The 15113-nt window shown below is 47.6% G+C and overlaps 1 long non-coding RNA gene across 1 annotated transcript; it reads right to left on the bottom strand.

Moving 5' to 3' along the window:
• Positions 1-384: 384 nt before the first annotated feature.
• On the bottom strand, positions 385-14722 carry LOC139057874 (uncharacterized). The gene is made up of 5 exons (XR_011513062.1): positions 14657-14722; positions 6398-6444; positions 3200-3282; positions 2312-2385; positions 385-417 (listed from the first exon to the last, which is right to left on the bottom strand). It is a non-coding gene; the product is annotated as an uncharacterized lncRNA (long non-coding RNA).
• Between the last annotated feature and the right edge of the window lie 391 nt (positions 14723-15113).

The following is a 15113-nucleotide window of genomic DNA, read 5'->3' as shown; positions in this document are numbered from 1 at the left end:
ACGGTGGCTATGGCGTGGCGCGGGCGTCGATCGACGACGAGGCGAGCCCCAAGGGGTGACCGCGCGCGGTGGAGATCGCGGTGTAGAGCTGGTGCAGGCGTTGGTGATGCGCTTGCCGCCGCCGCCGCTTCTGCGAGGCCAACCGGCGCTGCTCGCGGTCTGTGGCCTACGCCTCTGGCAAGTTTGTGCTTGCTTGCTTGGCGTCGAGCTGTGCAGGCTGTTCTCGAAATCAACCTGCTGTTAAGCTTCTGTCACTTGTATTTTGTTCTTCATATATCAACGTTATGTTATGCGGCCCTAACGGGAAGTGTCATTTTTGTTGCAGAGGTGCAAATACGTGTTATCTTATTTATTAAAAAAAGAAGAGATGTAGTCACCTTGCGTTGGTGGCGGTTACAATTTTTTTCGGGTGCGTAGCTGTAATAAAAGACGGCAACTTAAGATAGTATATAGGTATTTAGGCTTTTGATTGGGGGTGTGCGTGCGTGGGCGAACGTTTGTGGGCAAGCATGTGCCGGTGCGGGAAGGGGAGGGAGAGGGGGCGAATGAACATTTAGAAGGTAATTAGAAAAATTATGGGGTTTAACGTTTCAGAACGGAACAGTAGGTTATATGAGGAGGGACGCTGTAGGGAAGGGCTCCAAATTGATTTTAACCACCTGGCGACCCCCCCCCCCCCACCCCAACAACGAAAGAAAACTAGCAAAACTTCATTCATATAGTGGCTTACGTGTTAGCACTTCAATGCACCAACGAATATCATTACTATATCTTTGCGTCCACATTTTAACGCTTTCTTAAAATAATATTTGTATCTAAGATATATACTTGAACAACTTTAGTCAAGGCAACAAACTCAACGAAAGCGCAGTGCAAGAATATAGCGCTCTAGTGCTATCGAATCGACAGCGTCGATCGCTTCGCCCTCGCCACCTCGAAGTTGGCTGCCTGGTTCTGCGCGCGGCCGGCATCGGTTTTAATGCGGTTAGCATTCTTAGCTGTAACTTCCGACACTTTACGGTTTCTATCACGTTTCTAGCGTCTTTAAACCCAATGGTCTTTCGAATAAATAGAGGGACTTCAGAAACTTTGGCACTCGTCGGTATCGAGACTGCATCCCCGCGCACAGTGGACCGATGCTGTACCAGCTCGGCCACGTTCAGGGGCTGGTCGACGATGGAATAAATCTCGGCGTTAGCACGCACCGGTGCGCCGCCAATGCAATCTCGGAGGCCATGCAAAAAAAGGAGGGGGCTTCGCGTGCGCGCCGCTGGATGGCGCAACGCGTCCAGAGGAAAGCGCAGGAGAGGAGCCAAGCTGCAGTATACACGGCTCGTGCGTTGCGCGTTTCGGCGGTGTCTGTGTCACTTTAGTGGCCTCTAAACCGGATTGCGCGATAAGAAAACAATGACGATACGTTATCGAGTAGCATATCTCCTATCTCCAAAGTACGTGAATGAAGTACCACTTGAATGCCGATCGCATTAGCGACGGTAAGCATCCCCAAATGATCCGTGGACCTTGCTTGAAATATTTTTTCGACTCTACATTAGCTTCGTTCATTATATGTAGCATGCCTTCAAATAGTATCCGGTTACAGTTGCGATAAGTGTTCGTATTCTACTTGGTGTTTGACGAATAATCTCGAGCACGTGTAATTTCATACAGAACGTTCCTTCTCTAACAGGAGGACTTGCCCGGCCGGAGATCCTAGCATGGTTTGGTAAGATCTCCCCAAGTAATTAAATTAAACTAAACTCTGGTGTCTTACGTGCCAAAACCAAGATCTGATTGTTAGGCAGACCGCCGTCCTGAGACGGGGGCGGAGCCGCATACTACGACATAGAAGTGAACTTATACAAAGGAAAAAAAAATGCATCTGTAAGAAAAGCGGGGAAAAACGTAACGCCAAATAAGGGTAATGAAGCACCCGTGTGAAGATGTAATCGTCATTTCAGCTTTTCTAATGCGTGGAAAACACTTGTGATAGAGTTAGCCGCAACAACAGCTCACCAAGCTCTGGTTATAGGTGCCAAATGACGGCCAATGCTGCAGCCTGTTCTGTCCCCCCTATAAGATATACGTTCCTTATAAGTCGCAACAACGAGATCCCTTTCAGCGATGACGCTGTTTTAGGATCTGCAGGTCGCATTAGCTTATTAACGAGCACCTGGTTAATAACTTGGTGACTGTGGTGAGTCAGAAATCATATAAAACAGGTTGAGAAATATCAGAATGGAGGGCTTTTTTTTTTGCGAGGAAGTAACACGATTTTCACTGCGTGGAAGTACGCTTAAGGTATATATCTTACCTGTTTTTTTTATTGTTTGTTTCTTTCGTTTCCTCATTTTCTTCTTGTCTCTTTCAGAGACTTGTTTAGGAAGTCTGTAAAACAGATTTTGGAAACGTTAGCTCGCAGAAGCACGCGATCGAGATGTCTTAGTATAACTGTTTAATTTGAATGTCAGCCTGCGTAAGGTTGAATAGCCGGATTACTACTCTGCGCATAAAAATACACTTTCATGGTAAGCAGATAGCTGGTAGCGGTGCACACTTCGTTCCATGTGCTTAGCTGAACAAGCCTGTAGTCTATTCACGTACCGCAATTAATCTAATCTCAGTGCAAATAAGAAAAAGAGGGGGGGGGGGGGGAAGAGGTTCATATGTTCAGCTTCTGTGAGAAAGGCTGTTAGTGCTCTTCTATTAGTGGCCGGAAAGATGTCCTCGCTGTAGGCAATATTTGGATTTATAGTTTGGCGCATGCGCAAGATAGCGCGTCAAGAGATAGTTGTTTATAGTGGAAACTCTCCACTTCCAAGACCTTGAGCGAGACGATTGCTGTCGTAGTGTTTCAATGAAAGAGAAATAAAATAAGATCCCTGTATATATATATATATATATATATATATATATATATATATTGAAAGAAATTATGATGCGGCATATATGGTGGTAACAAACAAAGCTGGACGAACTTGTTTGGTGTTTGGTGAGTCCGCACCCCCCATTTTTTTTGCACTGTAGTGATTGAAAACTAACACCACAAGGCACAAGAAAGCGAAAAAAAAAAAGAGACAGGGCTGGGCCGACATAATCGTTACTGTTGTAAACTTGAAAGTGAATGCATGGGAAAGAGAAAGAAATGAATGAAATAAAACGTGTTACAAGAATATTCCTATAGCATAACTCATCAACATACCTTACAGGACCTTTCCTAGATCTGTTGTCTAAATGAGATGTCGCTTTTGCCTGGCGGCAACAAACTTCTTTCGAGCAGTCGGCCTACAACGAAAAAGAAACATAGTAGTAGAAAAAATAACCACCTTGTCACAAGACAACTTTGTCGGAGCGCGCGACGAGTTATACTCGCATACACGCGGCGTCGCCAGTCATTTCATGCGCGCGCGCCAGCTCTCAACGTGTACAGCTCAATCATCGACGCTTGACAAGCGGCGCCGGCGACCGTTTTCTGAGTCACCCAACCGGCCAGCAGCTCATCTAAATACGAGTCGCGCAATTTTCAATCTCTCTTTTTTCGCCTCTCCCGCGCCCTTCCCAGCGGACTGGTCCTGCCTTGCCTCGCTTCTCTTGCTCATTACTGCTCGTCTGCTTGCAGTGGCAGCAGACGACCATCTTTGCTTTCGACCGCTCGCTGAACTCCCGCCACATCCACCCTCCAACTCTCCCCCCCTCGTTTCCCTTTCCTATGGGGAACACAGAACGTCGGTCGGTATGCCTGTCGTAATTTAGATGGAACGGTTAGTTTTCGCGGATTGAACACTGTGTAATAACGGAGGAGGACGCGGTCGTCCCCTGCAAACGTGTGCACGAAAGATCGGCGGACTTTGCGTTCACAGGTGTCGCGACAATCGCACGCGAGACCTGGCAACATCTGCGGTGAAATAACACGCTTGGCTTGAACTCTTTCTTTCCTCCCATCTTTTACCGTTCCCAGGTGGTCATCTGAAGTGAAACGAGAGGCGGTAATTACTGGTATAATATGGTGTGTGTAGTAGCGCTACGTATGAGCAGCTACCAGATAGGCTCGGCCTAACCATGCGGACGCGATGTTAATCTGTCGTCGCTTGTGTACATTGTGTCTATTACGGCCGACAAACGACACGGTGAATCTCCGCCCGATGCGTTTTCGACGCGCTTAACCATGACGGAGACGCGCCGTTTCGCTCGGTCTGTATGCCCGCTGTCTCGCTTGTGTATCTATATGTTAGACAAGTTACACCTGGAACACAGTCAGTTTTACCGAAAGAAGCCGTATCTTCAGAATGATTGAAGCGAGTGCGATGATGATGTCGTTAGTGCGAGTTGTTTTGTAACAAGCCGTGACTGAACGCAATCTACACACGGGGACTCCCCGCTGTGTCCAACATCCCTCATTTTGACAAATTATTTTTATTCATGTCCGAGTCATTTTCCAGCTACCCGCACTTTAGCGTGATCAAAGCAGTCTGCTAGTCGAAACGCTAGCCGATCCGTGATATCGATCACACGTTATAGTCATGATATTCCGCGTACGTTAAATTTGGCGTGGATATCGCTTAAGGTATACGTGCATACGACATGGGAGCAGTGAACGGAGTCCTATGTGATCAGTACAGCGTTCTTGGGGAAAAAAAAAAAGCTCCATGCAGTTTTGTTGGCAGTGATTGCCTCTTCCAAGAAATTTGCAATTCTGTATTCTTTCCATTCACGGACTCGATGATCCGCGAAATATAATGCGCACGATGCGAACGATGTCACCGACGTTATCAATCTACGGTGTTTTTCTTGGAACAAAACGGTCATTTCTCTATTAGCGTACAAGATATGAGGGTGGTAGGCAGAGAAGCGTATGATACGAAATGCAGAGAATTGGACCCGCGATACATTCCTGTAGACAGCTACTCTAAGAAGAAAAGAGATTGATAGAACGGGGATTGTTACAGGCATATATATGGTGACTGTTTGTAGCCGCTACGCTTCACAGGCGATGAAATTTGAATTTAATAGCCACCATCGTCATCATTAAGTTGGATGAAGCGTTGTATTAACCTGTGGCGTTGCTGCATGCCGCCAGGCCTCTGCAAGAACACCGGCAGTCACTTTTATATGAGTGCAGCCAATGGGCTCAGATACAGAGCGGTCAGTCGTTGCGCAACGTCGTAACAGAGCGGTCACGCGTACTCTCGTTTTGTAATTTACGTATGAGCAGGGCTGTCCAGACCATGTAGGCTGCCTGAAGCACTATGCGCACGCGCCTCCATATATGGTCGTGCATTATGGCTGCCTCAGCAATATATACGGGAAAACGCAGTTTGTTTTCGAAGGCAAATTAGCAGTCTGGATTGGAGGCAAGTGTAGACACGAATGCAGCTTTCGATCTTCCCCGCCTCGTCTCAGTACACCGCTTTGAAGCTGGAGCAAATGTTCCGTCATTCCATGCCCGTGTATACATACACACGGGCAACAGATCCGCCGCTCCATCTTTTTCAAACCGCAAAAGCCGTACTGCATGCGACCCCGCTAAGTCAGCAATCACGCCACTCCAGTGGTAAGAGCGAAGGCTCGCGATAAGGGGGCGACGACAGACCCATTCCCGGAATAAAGCGCAAATCTCGGCTACTCTGACGCAGTGTGTATAACCGCACCCGCGGGCGCTGGTATAGCCCTCGCATGTGCGTACGTATACGTAACCTGCATGCATATGCGCGCGCAGCACACACGCCGGGAGCGAAGGCATCAACGACGGGCGCCGCGGCGGGGGCCGGCGACCCGCTGTGCCCCCCTCCCGGTTTTGTTTGCTCGCGACGCGGACGACCGCGAGACTGGCCGACGCCACCGCGGTCGCTGCTTGCAGGATTACTCTATACGGACGTGTATACGTACTACAGGAGGCTCTGTGCTGCGAAGGAACAGAGTCCCCTGTCGTTCGTTGTTCCTTCGGGCCTCGCTCTCCGCCGCCGGATTATATGAGGAGGAGGGGGGGGGGGCGAAGCGAGCAGGCAGACAGGGCACGCGGGAGTCAGCCAGCACTGGCGGCAGCGGCGGCAGACGTTCGCTGGGCGCGGCCGTTTAGGAGTCCTAAACGCGCGAGCCGCCGCCCTCTCCATCATTGGGCGCTGGCAGGCGGCTGACTCTCGGGGCCCTCCGAGTCTTAGGACGAAGACGACGTCATTGAGGACTTAAAAAGCGCCAGGGGGGTTACGGCGAGGCTTCGGGAAGTAGAGGGGGGGGGAGGGCAGGGTTGCCAAACGCTGCGGCGACCTTTCGTCCCGACGCGCGCCGCGCGGCGTTGTAGGGGGCGCTAGGAGCGCGAGTATCTGCGGGCGTCGTGTGCGATAGGTCTGTATATACTACAGCTTTGGATTGGGCGGCATGTGCTCGAAACTGCGAGTCTTACCGCGCTTCTTGCGGTCACCTTCCTTCATTCGACGTCTTGTATTCTTTCTGTATGAAAAATGAAAAGAAACAACTACGGATTTGTGCGACTCGAGAATCACAACTCAATTTTCAGGGAAACTGTTTCTTTCAAGCAGTTGCAATAAATGTTTCGGTTGCCTGTAATTAAATCACACACGTTAAAACGTCGCCACTGTATGACTGGTTCCGTTTAAAATCTTCCGGCGTGTAACCTGTTCGGGCTCTTGGTAAAGATATCTTACAAGTGCAGTATAATTCACCCAGATGCATTTGACTTTTCGAGAATATTTGGCATAACATTCCCTCCCATTTTCACTAGATGTGACAGTGCTGTAGTTCACAGTTCCCTCAGGGCAGCACGATGAATTTTGCGTTCTTCATAAAACACACTTATGACACTAAGGATAGTCTGCATACATCATTTACTGCCAAGGTATGTAATTTGTCCATACGCTTTGGACTTCTTTAATACATTATCTATTCTCTGCCGCTACTTTTTAGCAAATATAAACAATGTGCATTGTTTAGTTCGTCGGGGAAACCGTAGAAACATACTACAAACATCGTTGGATAGAAAAAATGGGTGTAAAAAGAAATCGAGAGTACAGTAATTATTTGCAACCCTCTTAATTTGGACATGAACGTTAAAGTTTCCGACTGGACAACGGTTTGCACTAGACATGACCCCGTTTCTAGTAAACATAAATGTGGTGTCAAATGGAGTTGTCTCGAGATACCGGGAAGCAGAGCTGATAACTGCAATATGACGCTATCGGACACTTGCTCAAAGCCAAAAACAAAGGTGTAACAATTTTCATATGACGCCTTACTGACCCACACATTTCAGGATTTGCCTGCTTACTTCAACTAACAATCCACACTTTTCTTCAATATATAGACTTCGTGAGTGGTTTAGTTTCCTTTTTTTTTCATAAAGCAATGAGTTTCTGAGCGGGTCTGGTCCCAATAACAACTTCGCTGTATATGATAAAGAAGAAAGGAATGTGTACACGTGACAGTCGCATGGCTGTGACACGAGATGGCTGTGTCGCTGTCGTGTCGTCAATCTAAGCCACCGTACTTTGCTTTCTTTCTTTCTTTCTTGCACCGCCGCATTGTTGAAGTACAGCAAGTATGGCAGGCTAGTACAACTGCCTGATGGCGAATAAGAAGCGCGGTAACGCACACAGACGTGCAAGACGTTAGAAGCGCAGCCTTAAACGGTTGTGCTTATTTCGCGCATCACAGGGCTCTAAAATCGCATAGCCCTCATTCGCCCCTTATGTTCTTGGATCTTCGGTTCTCTGCAAGAGCTGAGCGCTTGTCGCCGATTTATCGACACAGTGGTCGAGGAGACACTCGTTCTTTTTCAGCCCTGCGGATGTGTAGCGTGTATACGAATTCAAGTGCTGGGGGTCTGAATAGTTGCGTGCAGCAACCAGACGCGCTAACCGCTGAGTCATCGCCACAGTGTACTGACGGCCCTGCTCTTTCCGAAATTTGAGTCGTCGAAGATGCGCGCACGTACCTCGAGAGTGAAGTGTTTCACTTTTCAGGCAAACTCGAACGGTTTGGATATACTGATTTTTATCACGAAATGATAGTGAATGAGCGTAGGTTTGGGCATGTTGGTATTCCATAACATTTAAGTTTTTAGCGCACAAAAAGGGACGAGAGAAAGAGGTACAGAGGTACCGCTGCGTCCACGTCGTACCTCTGTCTCTCGTCCCTTTTTGTGCGCTGAAAACCTAAAAGTTATGATAATGAATGATGTGAAAGAAATGTCGCCTGCTTATAAGTAGACATGTAGACCAGGAAACAAGTACTCCGGTCTATTGCTTACTGAAAGATTGCTTCCCTTTATCTCTATTCATTGGATCTCCTAACGGAAACGAAACGAAAAATCAGCGGTGCATTTAAGTCAGTGGTGAAGCAATTTGTACAACTTCACAGAGATTAATTCTATAGCTTTTTTTTTGTCAGTTCTAGCTTTACCAGTGAATGGAGAATAGTGAGACTTCATCGCCTGCAACGGTGGCGCGAAACTGCTCTCAGCACTGCCGTGACAAATAGCACTGCTTCGGTACGTGCCAACGTTACTGTAACGTTGGTACGTGCTTTGTCGTGGGGATGAACCTCGCGGGTTGAACATTAATGCGGATACTAAATCCTCAGGAAAAGCCGGTGCATCTTGTGCTCTTAAATCGAAGAGCCTTCGACATACTATATACAAGTGATGTCAGCTGAGCTTTATAATATATGCTTATATTAACTTCTGAGATATATCCATTTGCACCTAAACAGCGAAACGTGATAGGTAAAGGGATTGCATATTATTTCAGAAAAATAAACTATCAGTCGTACGAGCAGATTGCGCTGGTGTACTGGCTGTCCAAGAAGTAATATATGCAGTGGAATGGGTGGATCTAAAATTTGAAGTTTTAGTTACTGCAGTGCAGCGATAACTATAGAAGATGCTGAAAATGTCCATCACCAGCTTGAAGACATGTCTGCACACGGCACTGCATACTGTTAAAACACTCGGCGGAGAGTTGCCGGAGTTATCTCCGCAATGTGCTATAGGTAATGGCTGTCTGCAGGCCGTGGGCTGTGAGGGGATTGTAATCGTTCACCAGTACCCCACAGACGTTATCAGACGAACTACAAGCCTTGCGCTATCATATCGCACGTGATGCTGCGATCTCGTTCGGAATTATCGTCATAATTTTGTGTATTTTATCACTGCGGAGTTGTACTTTTCGGACACCCAGTATTTTGTAGGCATTATCGTTGTCCGGCGCTAAGACCTAGCCGGCACTATAGGAAAACGCACCTGGTCAACGAAGATCCCGAATTCTCGGGAGAAAAATACGAGGCGCGCATTGAACGCGGTGGTGAAGAATGTCGTCAATGGATAGGGCAACGCCCACGGAGCACGCGCAATTTAACCGGCAGAACCTCGAGGCTAATCGCGCGTGGTATCCGCGTTTGTCTCAGACCGAACTCGTTAAGACGATTGTGCCATCACTCGGGCCAGGACAGCCGAGACCCAAACGAGGCTACCGTTCCCACGACACTCTCGTGACGTTGCGATTCGCCGTTCGATACGCATGAGCAATCCCAGATCGAAGGTGAGGATGGCCGTGCAAGGGGGACCAAGGCACAGTCCTTCGCCGCGTGTAAGAGACGTCACTCCGCCGTTCCTTTCTGTCGACGCATTAGTTCCTCTTCGACGCTTAGAACCCCGCGACGCTAATAAGCAAGATTGCACGAAGGCATGTTCGAGATGGTGTCTTTTTTGTCTTTCTCCCACTTTCGTTTATTCGTATTTTTATCCATCCTCTCCAGCCTGACAACTCTACGGGCATCGCCAGCTTCGTATATGCACCGGCCGGGGCGACGCATCCATTACGGGTCCGCCACTTTATTAAGCGAATGCCCGGCTGCTTAGCATTACAAACCGCGTGGACCTCATTCGGGGGACAGGCGGCGGCGACACTCCCATGCATGCGGAGCAGACGACAAGCCACACCGGCTGCTGTTGCGCACGGCGCCGAAGCCGGAACAATTAAAGCGCCGTGTCGTCCATCATAATCGCGTTGCGGCTCATCTTTTCGAGCTGCTGCAAAGAGGGGTGCTGAATAACTGGCGGAAATGTGGGAGGGGGGGTTAGTGGTGGGGGAGGCGGGAACTGTCTGCGCGAAGGCGCCCTCCCGGCAACGACGACAACGTCGTCTGGCCGCGCTGCCAATGTATGCAGATGCGAGACGGGACACGAGTCGGGCGCGAGCATTCTTCTAAACGCTTTCCCCTCGCAGGCATTTCGCCACTCTCAACTGCGCGAGGAAGGACCTATCACTGCTATGGCGAGGCAGTCTGCAGATAACGGGCATTTTTAATGGTCATCAGCCTTTGCACAGGCCTCTCATTTCACACGCCTACATGGCACACCAGGCAAGCTGGGCATAAGAACTTCACCTTTCCAAAAACTCATAATTGATACAGTCAGCGTTCCCGGTAATATCTTGGTGCAGTATATAAAATTACATAACCTGCTTAGTGGTATACCATACAGTGTGTGTTCGCGCTCATCGAGTGATATCTGTTCATGTTTGCTCATGTGTGCGTGATACCATGCTTGCTAATTTAATTAGTAAGCGAATGTTTGCGCCAATTACACGGCGCATAAAGTAAACATCTTACTTCGTGGAGTTTTATACTTTGTTATTGCTATCAATGCTTCGTCTTTCGGGTGAAATTGTGACTTCTGAAGTGTTAATTTTTCTAGACTCGTTGCTCAGCTCTGCGCCGTTGGCGTCGTCCGCAGCGGTGGGCCGATACCAGAGATTCTGCGCTCTACAGTTCCCGTAAGTATGCGCCACCGTCTTCTCACCGTCGTCTTCACCCCGTCATTCTCATACCATCACCGTCGTACACTCGTCTTTACGCCGTCTTATAACATCGCCGTCATATCGTCGTCGTCACGACATCGTTGTCATCAATCGTCGTCGCAAAGTCGTCATCGTGCCATCCTCGTTGCAAACTCGACGTCCTCCCTTTGTCGTTATACCCCCTTCGTCGTTCTATCGACGCCTCTCCTTCGTTATTCCACCGTAATCGTGCCGTCGTCATTCAGTTGTGATTGCGATGCTGTTGTTATGTCACCGTCGCCATACAGGCGTTGTCATGCATTCGTTGTCATCCCGTGTCACCTCGTTGTCGTCATTCCATCGTCGCCTACAGTCATTGTCATAAAGTCGTCGTCGTCATAGCGCTTTCGGCAGCGCCGGTGTCGGCTTAGAAAGCCAGCGAGCGTTCTAGCATCGGAGAGGAGCTTGGCAGACTTAGCTAAAAAAGCTATAAATGCAGTGAAATGTCATGAGGGATGCAGGACCTTCAGATTTCAGACCCTCCGAAAGGCAGAGAAGGCACTTTTGTGTTTTCTCAGAACTTCTGGTTTGCTCGAGCGACTTTGACTCAAGTGCTGTCCGTACACGTATCTACACCTTCTCTCTCCCTTCTTTCTCTTCCCCTTCTCCCTTCCCCCAGTGTAGGGTAGCCAACCAGACTATTGACTGGTTAACATCCCTGCCTTCCTGTATTCTTATCTCCCTCTTTCTCCCGACTGGCTGTTATCTTTATTTTCTCTCCTTATCTGTTATTCCCATTTCCCCCTCCCCAAGCGTAGGGTAGCCAACCGGACACATCCTTGATTAACCTCCCTACCGCTCGCACTTAGTTTCTCTCCCGAGCGATTCGGCGAGCTCAATATCGGGAGTGAAAAAGCCTGTATAGCCCACACAACAGCACCCCCCCCCCCCCCCCTTCTCACGCTTAAACGTTCTCGTTACACACTCGTACAACGGGGCCCTGTGGCTTTATTTATTTTTCTTTCTTTTTGTTTTTGTTAATCGTAGAGAAAGGGCAGACACACTATCATGGGTATGCTGCAACTGCGGCATAAACAGCCTTTAGAAAATATGCACCCCGTGCACCCCATGTGTGCACTGTCTAGCTATAGTACACGGTGCGAGGAGCAATCATTCCTCTAGGCAGGCGAGATCGCAACTGCACACGATGCAATGTCGGAGGCCACGTCTACACCGATACGATTCTGCAGAAATCGGCCAAGCGGCGATTTCGCTCCATCTCGTCACGAGTAGATAAAATCTAAATATAGGAAAGCAATCGTCGCTGAGGCGCTGTTGACAGTTCTCTCTGTCAAACGCTTGTGCAGGCATGGGTAAAATATTTTTGTTCTCCCCCCCCCCCCCCCCACTTTTTTTTATAAAGCTATACTTCGCCTTTTTCAAACGCTGGTGACGGACTTGGGTTTCCTCAGAAACGAAAGACGGTAGGGATACACGAAAGACGGTAGGGATACGCAGGCGACGTTGATCACCCGTGGACAAACAGGGACGACTGGAACGCGCTTGCTGGCAGCGCGTCTGCAGCTTGTCTAATCTCGTCTAAATGCAGCTTGTCTAAGCTCGTCTAAATGCAGCTTGTCTAATCTCGTCTAAATGCAGCTTGTCTAATCTCGTCTAAATGCAGCTTGTCTAAGCTCGTCTAAATGCAGCTTGTCTAAGCGCGTCTAAATGCAGCTTGTCTAAACTCCAGCGGCCCCTACTGAGTTCGACAGCAAGCGAGCTGCCGTACACTTCTAAATAATACGTATGTTGGTAGCAACAAAAACGTACCGTATAAATTGCAGCACTTGGAGAAAAATAATTTCGCAAAAAGAAAGCACATAACAGTAACCTAAAACCGTAAGCATAACAGTAAGCATAAAAAAGGATATCAATTGAGATGCATCACCGCGAAAAAGTGTGCAAAGCTCCGAAAACCAAAACATGCAGCAATGGAACTCCAATAACGACAAAAATGATGTCATAGATAAGATACACTCACCAGAACTAATAATGAACAAAGAAGGCATAAAATCACCTTTCATAGTATACGGTATAGGAAGCAATACAATCACAGTCGACAAATAAATTAAGTAAGCGAATAATAAAATAAATTGATTAGAGCTGTAATACTGAAAAGTAACCTCATATTCGAAAAGAAGAAAAAAGGAAAACGAAAATGTCAGGCAAGAATGAAAACGAACTGTAAGGGGGTGTACTACAAAAAGGTGGAACACTCAAAACTAAAAAGCATTAATAATTCCAAAATATCATGGGCTATGTGCTCACAAGAAGCAGCGTTTTGTGACTGCAACAAATAAAGCAGCTGAAATGTGAAAATTAACAGCCGGTAAGCGATTTACGGAGTATATATCGGTACTGAGTCGCATTATGATTGGATAGGAAAAAAAAAAAAAACGTATGAAACGTGCGCGACTATGCAGTCTCGGTGCTTATGCCAAGTTTGGCGTATCTGTTTAATATTGCTGCCAGTTGTAATGATAAGGACTGATTTCTATAAGTTGTGTGGTTCATGCACTGAAGCCAATTAAGCATTCCGATTTCATGTGTTGCATTAGTAGCGCCGCCTTATCAAACGGAACAAGCTGATGCTATTTTTGTTGGGTTTCATGGTCAAACGGTGAGCACCGGACAGAGGGAACGCGTACATAGATTCAACCTTTAATGGATTAATTGCGTTACTATAAGGTGAGGTATGTGCAGCATATGAAACATTTGCAGTGGTAGGAACTGCGTGCTTTTGAGATGCAGTAGGTTTTTTGTTAATGTTATCTAGTGATATAATACCCCATACCAGGCGGCAATAATTTAGTGTAAATAAAATGCACAATATATCAGACGTTTAGCTGTGACAGTGTAAGATATAACGAAGTTTATTTATCAGTCCATTGACGCGATTTAGCGTCAATGGACTGATAGCGGCGCTATGTTCGAGCCTAGTTTTTTTGTTGGTTCACTCTTTCTTCCGGTGCTTGACGAATGTTAAAATTTGCATTAATTACACTTTTTTTTGAAGTGGCCTCTATAAAATATTTCCGAAGCTTACGCAAAGTCACTAGTTCATGAACTGCTCGGCAGTGTCGAAGATACATGTCTCTTAGATACTATCCTAGATACTCTTTGGTTGTCTTGTATCTGTATCACGATACGTCTGGCAAGACGTTCATCAGTATCTGTATTACTGATACGTGAAAGAATGTATCGTGTATCTTAAGCTACGAGATACAAATCACTATCGTAACATCAACGTGCACAATTATAAACATTGGCTGAACTCCGCTTCTCAAGCTGATAATGTTGCCACTAAGCCACCCGAATAAAACTAAAGGCAGCGACGTTCTCCTATTGGTGGAACAGTCACATGGCGGCGCTTGCGCCGTTTCGACAAAATCAAGCACGCCATCGTGTGCGTGCAGCCGACCTTTTGTTTTCTTGATGTTTTGTCCGTACTTGCGTCAGTGCCATGACACTTGCTCGTAGCCTACGTACTGTGCTGCGTACGCCAATCCGTACGCCATCTTTAGCGCAAATTCCAATGGCGCTATAGTGTCGTTTTCGAAGTTTCTCTTGCGTGGTGCTTTGTTATGAAGTCCGAAGAATGCAAGAATGCAGTTGCCTTGCGTCTAGTGGCTTTCACGAATTGGCTGCTACATTCATTACATAGATCTATAATAAGAAATTTGCGAATATGTTGAAGTATCTTAAGATACAAACGGAAAATATCGTCTCGGACACACTAATTCCGGTGGTATCTTGCATCTGTATCTCAAATATTTGTTGTCCAAGTATCTGGTATCGTATCATGGTACCTTTGCAAAGTGGCTTTGCCCTGGCCTGGTTTTACGGGACCTCAAACGTCATGTAGCGTCTTGTCGGTTAACTCTATTTATCCGAAGGTGGCGTCCTGCAAATCAAAGTTAGTCATAAATAAAAATCACTGCCCAAGCACTCCGTACAGATGTGTAACCAGCGAAGCTGAAACATGCGGCATCGGTGCTTATCACTGGGTTAATCCCAAGGGTTCTTTAAACGACGGCTTGGCAGGCTGCCGGATCCTCGGTATGCAGTTGCTGTTTGCGCTCGGCTGCACGAGCCTGTTCTTGTACCCGGGCTGCAGCATCGGCACGGCGTAGACGAGCTCGTTCCCTGTTCTGCTCGCGGCGTTGCTGATCGAAAGCTGCCTGCTCCTCAGGCGTACGTATGACGCGTGGCCTACCCCTTTCGGAGCCGGAGAGAAACTGCTGTGAGCGCACTCGGCTGCGACGC

The sequence above is a fragment of the Dermacentor albipictus genome, chromosome 3 (assembly GCF_038994185.2).
Source record: "Dermacentor albipictus isolate Rhodes 1998 colony chromosome 3, USDA_Dalb.pri_finalv2, whole genome shotgun sequence".
Lineage (NCBI taxonomy): Eukaryota > Metazoa > Arthropoda > Arachnida > Ixodida > Ixodidae > Dermacentor > Dermacentor albipictus.
This window is presented reverse-complemented; position numbering and strand designations above follow the sequence as displayed.